Here is a 15,261-nt window from a genome sequence, read left to right as displayed (position 1 = left end):
GGCTGACAATAACAGATAGGAGAGCAGAGATAATTAAAGTAAATTTCTCAACTATACTTAGAAATTAGGGCAAAAAGATGTGTGAACAAAAATAGGATATGAAATGTTTGATGTTTGAAAACCTAGCCTTTTGTAGTTCAGTGATTTTTACCCATGTAAGTGCTGGTAAACACTGAAGGAAAAAATTTGTATTGAACTGCTGAAAAGAAAATTTCAATGTATCTTAATATAAATTTTCTTTTCTGTAAAATTAGGCTAAGTACATACTGGATTTACATAGATTTGAGGATCAAAATGTCTTTTGAACTGGAACAACTTTACACATACTAACAATTATTGCTTTCACTCCCTCCCCCAACAAAGTTCCTGCTCATTCTCTGAAGTTTATTTGTGGATTCTGCTCTCAGTCACTCAGATTAGCCTTAGTTCTAATCTCTTTAAATTATCTACTCTTTCTTCAGAAAGTCTTTCCTAGAACTCTTGAAGTGTTCCACATTTGCATAATCTGATTTTCCAGTGGGGTTTCTATTTCGATTCTTTCTAAGCGCATGTTGTTGCATGAGGACAGATCATGGCCTATTGTCAGAATTGCTTGCAAAATTCATGAAACATGTCTTGTTACAAATTTGAGAAATATTTTAGAGTCATTTAAAATCATTACATCCTTGATCCTCGACATTTTATCAGCAACCCTCTTTCAAAAGAGACCCCACATTTTGTAGGGTCTAACATGGTAAGAGTCATCCTTGGTAGGATGAGGCCGATTTGTACCCAGGCAGGAAAATCAGTACCTAGCTCCTAAGAGGGGCTCAGCAACCATTTGTTGTTAAAACAGTGACTGTGGCTGCATTTCATTTCTGTGAAGACATAGAGCCTAGACCTGTCTGTAGGTCTACGTTGTAATAGAGCATCTCAAAAATGGCGTCCTTTACTTCAAAGCTCTGTGTTAGTAATCTTAAATGCATTTTTATAGCACAGCTTTTAGTTTGAGCCTTCTATAATTATATTTCTCATTTTATTCTGATTTCACTGTGCTTTTTAAAGGTTTCTTCTGACCATATTTTGTCCCCAAACAATACCAAACTATTTGGGGACTTAGTTCACTCTCAAAGAAATGTGGAACTGAGTGATACAATATTGCTTCCTTAATGTGCTGGAGAGAAATATGACTGCTTGGTGTTATCTAATGTCACTGTGAGTCAGCAGACTCACAGTGTCATCTCAGAGATGAAGCCAGAATGATAGGACATCACCAAGGCTAGTCAAGTATTAGATAGCAAAGATCAATGGCTACTCTGTGAATTGTACAGAGCGTCAGGCATGAGAACTGTTATTATGCCACAGGAATTTCTACTTCCTTCCAGGACCCTTTCACAGTAATTCAAATAAACTTAACCATAAAGGAATTCATTGCTATTATAACCTGGGTAGGAGAGAACTTCCCATTCAGGCTTGTGTTTGATTAGATCAAGTTATAATGATGTGACTAGGGCTTCATCTTGATCAATACTGTTTTTCTCTGCTTAACTTGATTCTGCACAGAGGTTCATGGCACGCAGTAGGCAAGATGACCACCAGATTAGACCTTCAGACACTAGTCCTCTTAGTGACGCAGAAAGGGACATTTTCTCCCAAAGTTCATATAGCTGTCCACAGAGATGACTTACTGGTCTCACTTGGCATAATTCCACTCCTATGGCTAGGGTAAGCCGGGAAGATGCAATGGAAAGCTTCTCTGGGACATCATGGATTGGGGATGGACGATTGGTACCCTCAAGGATGTGATGCTGGTGGATAAAAGCAATATATTCACAGCTCCTAGTTTTAATATGTCTAGAACCAAGCTGAGATCTATCTTATAGTGTTGTTAGTAGGATTAAGTGATAGGATGTAGACTTCTTGACATTCAATAAATGATAACCCTTATTATCACAGGAGCTGTGTTAAATGCACAACCTTCTTTCACCCCTGCATTGTGATCTTTATCGTAATAATCCCATATTACTATTATGTTATCTAAGCTTACTTTCCATTGTCAGGAAAGAAATAGTAGGAAGTGCTAGTTTTCAGCTTCAAAATATCAAATATTATTATTATTTTTTTAAAATATCAAATATTATAACTGTCTATTATTTTATAATTTTAGAATGCTTTTATGTGCATTACCATTTGAATCTCATCACGAACTCTGGGAGTTAGGCATGATTACCATCATCGCTTTACAAAGAAAGAAATGTAGATTTAGAGAAATTAAATGTTTTGTCTAATATCACACAGCTGATATGTAGCAAACTCAAGACTCAAGGTGAGTTCTTCTGACCCTAAATCTTGTGTTCTTTCTTGTATGTTATGTAATCACAGATTCACTTTTAGAAAGTATTAAATTTTCCATAGAATCAGGGTTTTAATGGAACACTTTGCAATCAAATATTCTTTTGTCCCCCAATCAGACAACTAATAGAAAACATTTTACAGAGCATGAGGAACTATGCCACTACAAAGAATTTTGATCTTAGTAATGAGTGTTTTAAACTAATATTATGAAAATGGCCATGCTAGTAAGTAGGAAAATAAAGAAAAAATTCACTTTTCCCACAGTTTTCCCACAGCTGGTCTACTAGAAGAGATGCCAAATGAAGATCAAGCCTCCCAATATTTGGGTCTCTTGAAAGAGTTACATTTTGCAACCATTATTTTTTTCAGGCTGTGAGCTTCATGGCACTAAATGTGTTTATAAAGAGGTCAGAAAACCACTCGTTCATGATTTGGCACAGATGCATTTTTGTGGTTTAGGAAGAATAACAATATCAATAGTTTCCAAACTGGGCCTCTCAGTGGTACACAGGATTGGGCTCTTGTTTGGAATCAGGGGGTCACTGAACCCTTATCTGTGAGTTGCTTTTAAGGATTCTTTTAATTCTAATTCTATTGTTCTCTCTTTATATATTAAGTATTAATCCATTTTTGAGGACAAATAATATTTTTAATAAAGCATATATTCAATGATTTTCAAAATGTTATAGTTTTTGACATAGTAAACACAGAGAGGATCTAGACCTGATTTTCTTTCTTTCTTTTTTTTTTTTTTTAAAGATTTTATTTATTTATTTGACAGAGAGAGACCACAAGTAGGCAGAGAGGCGGGCAGAGAGAGAGGAGGAAGCAGGCTCCCCGCAGAGCAGAGAGCCCGATGTGGGGTCGATCCCAGGACCCTGAGATCATGACCTGAGCCGAAGGCAGAGGCTTTAACCCACTGAGCCACCCAGGCGCCCCTAGACCTGATTTTCTTTATTAAACTAATATAATGCATACTCTAATAACCTGATATTTAGGGGAGAAATGCTTTATTCCTTCAGCTACTGTTCCCCATAAAATGATCACCCCTTACTTCAAAACGTAGTGAAGTCTTAATTAATTTTGTTATGCCCTAATATGGGGGTTTAGCACACTACGAATCACTCATTCCTTGTCCCAGAGTTTCTTAAATTACCTGTCCATAAATCTCAGTGTGTAGCTGCATTTAGTTACCATGGCAACATACTTGATGTCAGTTTATGTTTGAGAATATTCAGGTCACTTGAAAACCAAAAGATGTGCCTATATGCAATAAATAAAGAAAATGTAAAGTGGATGTTTGAGCATTATTATTTATTTATTGTTAGTTTTATAGAATATAAAAGAAGAAAATCGATTGACAACAGACTTTAAGATGTCTGTAGAGGTCTGGACTCAGGTTTACAAGCCAGGAATGAGACAATAGATTTTTGATCTTGGAGATGACTAACAGTTTGGGTTGGTTACTACTAGAATAAGAAAAACTCTAGTTGTCTATGGCATATTGAGTTTATCAGATTCTATGATAATTTACATTCAAGAAACCAAAGGCAGAAACATGAAGAGCACGTTGAATTGGGCTAGCTGAGGGTTTGGCGACCACAGGAGGTAAGATATCTATGTCTGTCATGAAACTTGATAATGGAGCATTACATAATGAATGTCTTATGAGGGAACTTGGGTATGGGTGGGCACCGGGCACATGTATCTAGAGCTATAGTCACCACAGATATCGATAGGAAAGTCACATCTGGAATACACCTTTACACACATGGACTTTTTTTTATCCCTCCAACAGTATCCCTACTTTTTTTTTTTTTTAATCAATAGATAATTTACATATAGTGTAATACACATATGATAAATGTAGTTCTTCAGTGATTTTTCACAAATGCATCTACCTATGAATGTATCACCTTAAACAAAATATGGAACATTTCCATTGTTCTAGAAAATTCTCTTGTGCCTCTTTCCAGTAAGTGTCCTTCTTCCAGAGGCATTGATTAGTTTTGCTTCTTCTAGAATTTCATAGACATGAAATAATGTAGTTTATTCTTTAGATGTGACTTCTTTATCTCAGCAAAAAGTTTGAGATTCATCCATGTTTTTCTGTGTATAAGTAGGTTATCCCACTTAGCAGCTGAATAGTATTTCATGGTTTGGGTATACCAAAATTTGATTATTTATTCTCCTATTGAAGGACATTTGGGTTGTTTCCAATTTGGGACTGATACTAATCAAGCTGCTGAAAAGCATTTATGTCCCAATATTTATATGGAAATGTGCTTTTGTGTTTCTTTCACCCAAGTGACATTGCCAGGCCATAGCAATTTTATAACATAAACATATATGTTTGACTTTATAAAACATTGCCAAAGTAATTTTTGCAAGTTTTCCAAAATGGTTGTACCATTTTAGACTTTTGACAGCAATACTTAAGAGTTCTGAATGCTTCACATCCTCATCAATATGGCATGTGTCATTCTTTTCAAATTTAGCCATAGTAGTGAGTGTCGAGTGATGTCTTTGTGGTTTTCATTTGCATTTTTCTGATGACCAATAATGTTGAGTATTCTTTTTGTGGACTTACTGGTCATTTGTATATTTCCCTTTATTAGCTATCTGTTCAAGTCTTTTCTTAATTTTTATTGGTTTGCCATTTTTTATAGCAATAAAAGTGTTCTTTATATATTTTTCATATAGAACTCTTCTTCAGATATATGAGTTGTGAATATTTCCTTTCTGTCTGTGTTTCATCTATACATTTTCTTGACAGGGTCTTCAGAGGAGCAGCTGTTTCAGTTTTGAGAAAGTCCAATTTACTGATTTTTAAATTTATTTTCTGATTTCTGTATCCTACTTGAGAAATCTTTGCTGTCCCCCAACTTTTGAGGACATTGGCTCATGTTGTCTTCCAGGATAGTACTTTCCAATAGAATTTTTATTTGTCCTATCTAATATTGTAGCCTTTAGGTATCTACATTGGTAAGTAAGCATTTGAAATATGACTAGCATGACTGAGAAATCAGATTTTAAGTTAAATTTCATTTTAATAAATTTAAATTAAAATTTTTAGGGCCACATGTGGTTAGGAGTAACTATGTAGGGCAACATAGTTCTAAAAGTTTATAGTTTTAACTTTTACATTTGTATCTACACTCCTTCTTAAGTTATTAATTTTCTTATTTGAAACAGTGATAGAAGTTCAATTTTCTCTTCATTTATTTATCCAGTTGTTCCAATACCAATAAACTGTGTTCTCAAAAACAAATAGCAATCTATGTACTAGTCTATTTCTGGACACTGTATTCTGTTCCACTGAATTTGTCTGCTTTTATATTCAAATACAATATTGACTTGATTACTGTAAGTTTGTATCTCTACCTTACAATCAGTGTGACTCCTTCAAATTATTTTTTGAGGTTGTTTTGGCTTTTCTAGTCCTTTGCAATTTTATATAAATTTTAGAATCATTTCTTCAGTTTCTGTAAAAAAAAAAGTCCTATTGGAATTTTGATTGATAAGTCTTTCATTCATAGACACTGATGTAAAAAAATTCCAAGATGCCCCTTTTTATAGCCTTTATTTCAATTGCTCAGTGTATCATTTTGTAATCAAGGAAGTATTAAGTAAAATTCTCAAGTCCATGACAGGGCTAGGATTTTAACCTAGATACATCTGATTCCTCAACTCGTACTTTTAATCACAATTTTTCTTGTCCACTTATAAAGAGATAATTTATTGCGAATGTTCAGTTTTCTCACATGAATAATTTCAAGGGAGATGATATAAACATGTATGTTAATATATAAAATATGTAAATGTATCAAAATGTCAGTTATTATTATTCTTGCAATGTCTATAATTTTATCCCACATCCTTCTCCCATTCCATATAACAGCATAATTTCTTATCCTGTTATAGAGAAACAATTTGAGCTATACTCATGGTCTTTTAGTTTATCCTCCTATGTCTATATGCAAATTTATATAACTACTTTCATTTTCACCCCCTTCTTTCCTGAGTTGTTGAAGAGATTGTCTATCCTGCATCCTTCCTACTCACTTTTACAGAATACCCACACACAAATTAAATTTCATCAACATTTAAAACTTTTTCTTTTCCAAATACACTGTTAAGAAAATAAAAAGGCTGATAATACAGTGGAAAAATATTTGCAAAGCGTATATAGAACACAGACTTATATCTAGAATGTGCAAAGAACACTTAACTGCTCATTAATATGGGACAAACATCCCAATAAAAAAAAAGGATTTGATAAATAAGGTCAAAAAAGACTTGAACTGTTACTTTACTGTAGAATATATAGACTATTCTACATACGATATATATATATATATGATATGATAATATATAATGTAACATATGATCATACATATACATAATATGATGAATGTGGTGTACATGATATATATATTCTATGGTGTGTATACACATATAAATTCTATGATATATATAGAATAAATATTTAAAAACGCTTAATAAATTTAGTCATTTGGGAAATGCAAATTAGAACCTTGAGAAATTCCCACTACACATGATTAAAATATCAAAGATTAAAAGGATTGACTATATAGCAAGTGTTGAAGAGGATGTGGACCAACTGGAACTCTCATCCATGTACAATGACGTGACCACCCTGGAAAACTGTCGGGCAGTTTCTTAGCAAGTCAAGCACACATTCAGTCAGTCACTATGTATTGACCCAAGAGAAATTTGTATACCAATTTAAAGACTTGTACATGGCAATTCAGAACAGCTTTACTTGTAATAGACAAAAAGTGGAAACAACCTCAATATCCAACAATATGTAAATAGATAAACACATGATAGTATACTCATATATTTCCCTCTAGTGACGTCATGACCTAAAACTTTAAACAAACAAAACAAATAGACTTCTATGATTGGTTCAAATAAAACCGAAGGTGACAGCTTAAGTTTGGGATATTTCCCCTGCAACTGGGCTGATAGGTTCCTATAGCCCAGCAAACTCTTATGCTCTGAGATGCTGTTTTGACATCTCCCTTTGGCAATGTTCCCATTCCTTGATCCCATAACAAATATGATCATTGCCTGCTTTGAACCACTCTTTTACAGCCTGTTTATTATATTGAGTCACTGACAATTTTGTATCAAAGACTATATCTTCTTTGTCCTGACTTCAATTTCTCTAACTACAAGAAAAATAGATAAATGTGTGAACACTTATAGAAAAGACACCGCAAGTGTTTTAGGGGTGAGTGTGTGACTGTGTGTAACTGAGTTGACCCTTCTGGTCTGCTTAGATGCTTTAAGTTTGGCTCAAATTTTGCAGGAAAGACATGGACTGAACTTAAAATATTTTCTAGAGTGTAAGAGATTGTTTCCTTGAAACAGGACATCTTGTGAAGGTCAGAGAAATAAAGAATTCTGAAACAGTAGAGTGGCCTTACATAAAATCCAAGGTGATAAATGTCATTAAAAAGCCAACTTGTTCTTCCAGCCTGGCCCTTTGGGCTGTATCTTATCAACATCCTAGGGCTCTGGTTCTCTTCAGTGATACAGTAGGTATCTTCTAACATTTGGCTTAATAATTTGACTTCTAACCTATTGAGATACCAATAGTTTTGAGAGTCTGATGAAAATAAGGGAGCCTCTTTTTAGCAAAAGATTTTTCTAGGTATACTCACTATTTTATACATAATACTGGGACTTTGTTTTTCTACAAACCATCATTATAAGAACTCTGCATCAAATATTAAAAGGATAATACTTTATTTGGATAATCAGGAACATTTAAGAGAATTTATTAACAAAGTGGATTATATTGTGGTGACTGATATAATTACCACAAATTTGTTGCATCAAAACAAAAGAAATTTTTTTCCTCATAGTTTTGAAGGTCAGAAGTTCAAGTTAATATCTTTAGACTGAAATCAGGGTGTTGGCAAGGCCACTTTCTGGAGTCTCCAGAGGAGAATCTGTTCTTTTCTCTTTCCCAGGTAGCTACTGGCACTCCTTGGCTTGTGGCTATATCTCTAGTCTCTGCCTCCACAGTCACATTGCCTCCTCTTCTGTCCATTGTAAGGACATGCATGAAGGCATTTAGGCCCACCTGGATAATCCAGGATAATCTTTCCATCTCAAGACCCTTTACTTAATCACATTTGCTGGCACCTTTTCTTTATAACATTTACAGGTTTAAGGGGTATCTTTAGGTAGCCATTAGTCAGCTTACTACACAAAGGAACTATTTATAAAATGGGAAAGGAAGGTCTAGTAGGAAAACCACATGGGGGTAGTCCAGAAACCACTGGTCAGGAGTAGGGGCTATGCTTCAACTCTTAGGCCTGAAAAGACAAGAGGAACTGTGGTTACTGGGACCTGAAAGGACAGAGTCATGGAGAGAAACCTCCTTGAGAGAAAAAGAGCGCTCCTTCCCTCCCCACTTCTCACCACCACCATTTAAGGAATACCACCAGCTTTAGGCAAATTTGAAAGGAGGGAGTCAAGGGAATCATATCCTGACAACACTCTACCTTCTCATCCATCTGGTTTCCCATCAGTTGAAGCCAAGTGGAAGCCAGTAGGCACAGGTATCCATTGATTGAGTCTATAGACGTTAAACTCTCACAGAGGAGAGCAAGGTAGAGAAGTGTGGAGAGTGGATCTAGAGGGGCAAATGGAAGGTACTCAACACTCAGTAACTGACTCACAGGGGAGCATTATTCGTCAACAGTTTTCAGGCAATTACTTTCCTTATAGAAGTGTCAGCTTTGAGCATCAGAGCACTTGAAGATCCAATTCTTTCTCTAGGTATAGCTCCTCAAAGTACCTGCCATTGTTATTAAGACACTGGAGTGCTATTAAGAGCCTGGAGTTCTGTCAAAGCAGAGATTTTTTTCTATTTTGTTTACTGACTCAGACCTAGAACAATTTCTGGAACACAGTATTTGTCTATAAATCCATATATTGTCTATTTGTTGAATAAGTAAAGTAGAAATACAGTGTACAAATACCTGATGGTCACCCTCCATATTGGTCCATATTTCTTAGCAGATATTTGTTCTCCTCCTGCCCTCTTGGCCCAATAGAGATGCAGTTGCTCCATGAGACTTTGCTGCTCTGCTCTCCAAGGAGATAGTCCTTTGGTAATGACACAGTTCCCCTTTACACTCATATTCCTATTGAGGGCCAGGCTCTTTTAACTCCATTGAGCAAACTGCCTAATTCAGGGGCTTTTAGAATTGGTTCCATTAAATGAAATCTTTGAAGGAAACAGAAAGAAGGCAATTTCACTTATAGGGCTTTGTGTGACTATCTTCCACTTGGAATTCTGTAAGGAAAAAATCAGGAATTGGGTTTGTTAAGCTTACTGGCAGAAGCCCGTGGAGGGGGATTCCCATGGTACCATGGTCTAGAGAAGGACCTAAGAAAGGAACTACCTCTGATGGTAGAGTGTTACAGAAGCTCACATGGCAGATTCAAGAGGGCACTTGTCCCTGGCAGTTGGGACACTCCTAAAGGCAACTATGGGGCTGACACAAAGCTCATATGCCTCTGGGTCTCTGTGATGCTGCCAAGTCTCTTCAGGGGCCATAAGAGCTCAACATGTGGGATCATTAGAGCTCAACTGCCTCTGTATTACCCATTGGTTTCCAAGGACTGCAGACTCTTAGAGGTGGAAGATGGGGAACCTCTTTTGGTAACCTGCACTGCCATCACCATCAAGATAAAGATCTTAGAATACTGAAGACTTTGTGTTAGATCCTCTTTCTAACTGCCTGGGGTCCTTCACATTTATTCTATCCCTCACTTGTATATACACCTCAAAATGAGGCCAATTGTTTTCTGTCATTCAGCACCTATGTATTAGTGTTGCCTACCCCTTCTGCCTCAGATGGGGTATGTCAATTTAATTAGGATATTTTAATATCCAAGACATGTGAGCAATCCCATCTTTTTTCTTGACCTAAATTAATTAACAAACTTCTACTTTTATAGATTAGGAAGTAGTGTATTGCGACAGACACATATATCCCCAAGGACACGTATCTGAGTTTCACCTAACACTGAAAACTTAGCCCATTTGTAAGCATAATCCACCTTTCTGAGGATTATCACTCCTCTTAAATTTTAGTATCATCGATAGCCCAACATGGTGTCTGCCCTTGCTCCTGACCCTCACCTAAATCCCAATCTCAACCTATTCTGAGTGAGTAAATGAATTAAGGCAGAAATGAGTGAATTGATTGCCAAGCCTTAAACTGTACGTGAACTGGGACCATGATTCCCAGAGGGGCTGCTTAGTTGGGTTCATAGATGTAGATTTTGGCAAAAGTTTTTGAAAGGTGAAAAGATGGATTTAGTATTCAATGAATGATTTCCAGATTTAAAATAATGTTGTTCTCCATAAAGGCCAAAGAAGGGTCAGGGCAGCAATATATTCCTTAAACAGAAAAGTAGTCTTCTAGACAAATCCAGGATGATAAATGCCACTCCGAGGTTAACTTAATTACTCTTCTAGGCTGACCTTGACATCTTTTCCTGCCCAGCATTGCCCTTGATTCAAGTGGACTTGTTTTTTATTGCATTTGGTGTTTGGCATCCCAAATGCATGTATAAATTGCTATACTCGAAATTAAATCCCATTATTCTGGCCTTTTTGAATTCAGTAATTGTTTTTGAAAATCTGAGCAAAGTCACTTTCTTCCCAGAAAAATTGCACATAAATACATCTACACACAATTTTGCCTACCGTTTCATAGATTGCAGTGATCCAAGGACATCATATGTAGAAGTCACGAGATATTGGAGATGTTACCTACTTAAGTGACTGGCCCTGGAAAGAGAATCTATTGATGGAATATTCTCCAGGCCAGTTATTGTTCTGAAAATGTCAGTTCTGGGCTTGCTTTCATTCAGTGAATATTCTTGAATCTCTTATATCTGTGGTCACCTGGGCCCCATGACTTTAGGTAGTCTGTAGCAGAATCATCATGAACTATTTGGACCACACATACTTGAGGCTCCCCATTAGGTGTAGCTCTGCAGAGGGGTGTTCAATTTGCTTTCCAGAAACTGATGTTGCATGAGTGAGATAATTAAATCAGTAGGTGATTAAATCAGCTGCTAAGCACTTTATATCCATGTGTATTTGTAGGCTGCTTTCTGACCTCATACACAGATATACACTCACTATGAGGTGTTCATCGTTGAACAAGAACACTTTAGATTCATTTATGCTGTGTCATGCACTCCACTAGAATAGATAAAGTAGTAATTACAATGATGTTATGGCTTAGAAAACTGAAGTATTGATCATACAGTGAATTTCCCAAAAATGCACCACAAATTTATGATAGCTAAGATTAAGACGCCGCTTCCTGGCCTCTCAGAATCCTCACCTCTTTAACTAGTGCTCCTACTTGTGAGCTGAGACTCCACTCCTGACCCCCCAGCCTGCCTCAGTCCCCAGAGGGCACCGCAGTTCCTCACCGTCATGCCAGCTGAGAGAGAACATTTCAGCAATGCTCCATCTCACCCCCACCTCACACAGACTCCAGGGATGGCTCCTTTATCTACACTGAACAGTTGCTCCAGCAAACAAATTTCAAATGCCTTTAGTTTTCTTGCACAATAACAGTATTTCCCCTTTCTCTGGAACTCAGAGGCAGAGTTCCACTGCTTAGCTGGTCCTTCATCACGTGTCTTGTCACCGCTGGTTTCTCCAGCGCCAGGTCTATTCTTGTGCCCTCATCTTTCCTCTGAGGCACCCATTCTGTGGATACACATCTATTTTGTTGGCTGGTTGGTTTGTATCTGTTTTATAAAATGTGTATTGTTTTGTGCATTTGTTTTTAATGTCTGTGAGTCGTGTCATATTATTAGTGTGCTAAGTTAAAGTAATCTAGTGACAATGACAGATAATCCCCAACATTTTAGTGACAGAACACAGTAAGATTTCTTGTTCACACAATGGTATAATGGAGCTGTTGTCGTTGGGTGGTTCTCCTCCAAGTAATGATTCAGGAATCCAGGCTCCCTCCTTTCTTATAGCTCCTCCCTCTTGCACGGGCTCCCCCCACCTCACCCTACCCGTTACATTCAAAATAGCTAGAAAGGGAAAGGAACATGAAAGATCACCAGGTGTCTGTGGATATATTGTCTGTAATCCACCCTTTCACCCTCAGAGTCTCAGGCCCAAGTGCTCATAAAGGATTTTTTCTTTGCCACCAATTCTTCATTCACCGTGGATACTGGGCCCAGGCTCTACAGAATACCTAGACCGATTTTGAAGTGCAAGGCTTTTCCAGAATATATCTAGTAGTTGAACAAACTTTCAGTCATGACTTGTCTTTAAACATTAATTCATTCAACAAATATTGCTCTGAGCTCGTTTCTTTGCCAAGTCCTATATTAAGTTCTTTGAGGAGAAAAAGGTCGTATGTGGTAATTGTACATACAAAAAAGGGAAAACCAAGGCAAAGCAACAAAACCTCCCCAAAGCCAAACAACAAAACAAAACAAAAAAAACCCAAACCAACAAAAACATGATTTAATGAAGATATTTTAAAAAAATGCTGCTTATGCATGGAAGAGGATGTAACTAATTTTGATGAAAAAGTCAGAGAAAAGGTGATACTTATTGCATTTAATTGGGGAGAAAGGAGGGAAGGACATTGTGGAAATAAAGAATAATGTTCCCAAAAGCCTGAAAAAGCAAAGCAGTATGGGCATGGGTGCAGCATTGGGGGTGTCTGACAAATGTACAGAGCATTAAAATAAGGTTAGCAGTCTGGACTTTATCCAGACTGGAAACACATTCAGGCTTTAGAAACAGCATAAGGGTTCAAGTGCAGTTTTGCAATTGAGTTGAACTTTGTATACTGAAATTCCCTCATTTGCAAAATTCCTTTGACGGTAATTCCTGATTTCAATTTGGCAGTCTCATTGCAAAACTCAAATAAAGTGATATAAAATTCTCTTGTACAGTTTAAAGTTGTTTACAGCCAAGAATTTTTTATTATAGTTTGTATCCCTCATTGGGAAATACACCACCCAGGTGAGACTTTGGCTATTATTACAAACTCCTACATATTTTATTAATTTTTATCATATGGTGTTTTCAAGTCTTTTTTCTCTTTCATGTCTTTTTTCTCTTTTTCTCTGTAACTCCCATATTATGCAGCATGAAACAAACATATAGTGTGTATCAATATACATCTTCATTTGTCAATTACCCTTTAAAATAACAGATAATGACCATACAATAGATAAACATAGTCTTGGGACTATGGTGGTCTGTCAAAAAAAGAAAAAAAGAAAAACTCTGCTAATTAAGAGGATACCTTAACAATAGGATCTCAGTAGCTGTGTCATGGGCTTGAGTTAGAACATTCAACATAGAGTCAAGCCCACTGAATTTAACTCCTAAATATTGTGACTTTGTTTCTTCTTCTTTTTAAAATTTTTAATTTCTTTTCAGTGTAACAGTATTCATAGTTTTTTGCACCACACCCAGTGCTTCATGCAATATGTGCCCTCTCTAATACCCACCAACTGGTTCCCCCAACCTCCCACCCCCACCCCTTCAAAACCCTCAGATTGTTTTTCAGAGTCCATAGTCTCTCATGGTTCACCTCCCCTCCCAATTTCCCTCAACTCCCTTCTCCTCTTCATCTCCCCTTGTCCTCCATGCTATTTGTTATGCACCACAAATAAGTAAACCATATGATAATTGACTCTCTCTGCTTGACTTATTTCACTCAGCATAATCTCTTCCAGTCCCGTCCATGTTGCTACAAAAGTTGGGTATTCATCCTTTCTGATGGAGGCACAATACTCCATAGTGTATATGGACCACATCTTCCTTATCCATTCGTCCGTTGAAAGGCATCTTGGTTCTTTCCACAGTTTGGCGACCGTGGCCATTGCTGCTATAAACACTGGGGTACAGATGGCCCTTCTTTTCATGACATCTGTATCTTTGGGGTAAATACCCAGGAGTGCAATTGCAGGGTCATAGGGAAGATCTATTTTTAATTTCTTGAGGAATCTCCACACTGTTCTCCAAAGAGGCTGCACCAACTTGCATTCCCACCAACAGTGTAAGAGGGTTCCCCTTTCTCCACATCCTCTCTAACGCAGGTTTTTCCTGTCTTGCTAATTTTGGCCATTTTAACTGGTGTAAAGTGGTATCTCAATGTGGTTTTAATTTGAATCTCCATGATGGCTAGTGATGATGTACATTTTTTCATGTGTCTGATAGCTATTTGTATGTCTTCATTGGAGAAGTGTCTGTTCATATCTTCTGCCCATTTTTTTAAATATGATTGTCTGTTTTGTGTGTGTTGAGTTTGAGGAGTTCTTTATAGATCCTGGATATCAGCCTTTTGTCTGTACTGTCATTTGCAAATATCTTCTCCCATTCCGTGCGTTGCCTCACTGATGAATATGGATGCTAAGATTCTCAACAAGATCCTAGCAAACAGGATCCAACATCACATTAAAAAGATTATCCACCATGATCAGGTGGGATTCATCCCTGGGCTACAAGGATGGTTCAACATTTGCCATTCAATCAAGGTGATAGAACAAATTAATAAGAGAAGAGAGAAGAACCACATGGTCCTCTCAATTGATGCAGAAAAAACATTTGACAAAATCCAACATCTGTTCCTGATTAAAACGCTTCAAAGTACAGAGATAGAGGGAACATTCCTGAACTTCATAAAATCTATCTATGAAGGACCTACGGCAAATATCCTCAATGGGAAAAAGCTTGCAGCCTTCCCGTTGAGATCAGGAACACGACAAGGATGCCCACTTTCACCACTCTTGTTCAACATAGTATTAGAAGTTCTAGCAACAGCAGTCAGACAACAAAGAGAAATAAAAGGTATCCAAATTGTTAATGAAGAA

This window comes from Mustela nigripes, chromosome 3, assembly GCF_022355385.1.
Source record: "Mustela nigripes isolate SB6536 chromosome 3, MUSNIG.SB6536, whole genome shotgun sequence".
Lineage (NCBI taxonomy): Eukaryota > Metazoa > Chordata > Mammalia > Carnivora > Mustelidae > Mustela > Mustela nigripes.
Note: the sequence above shows the minus strand (reverse complement) of the source record.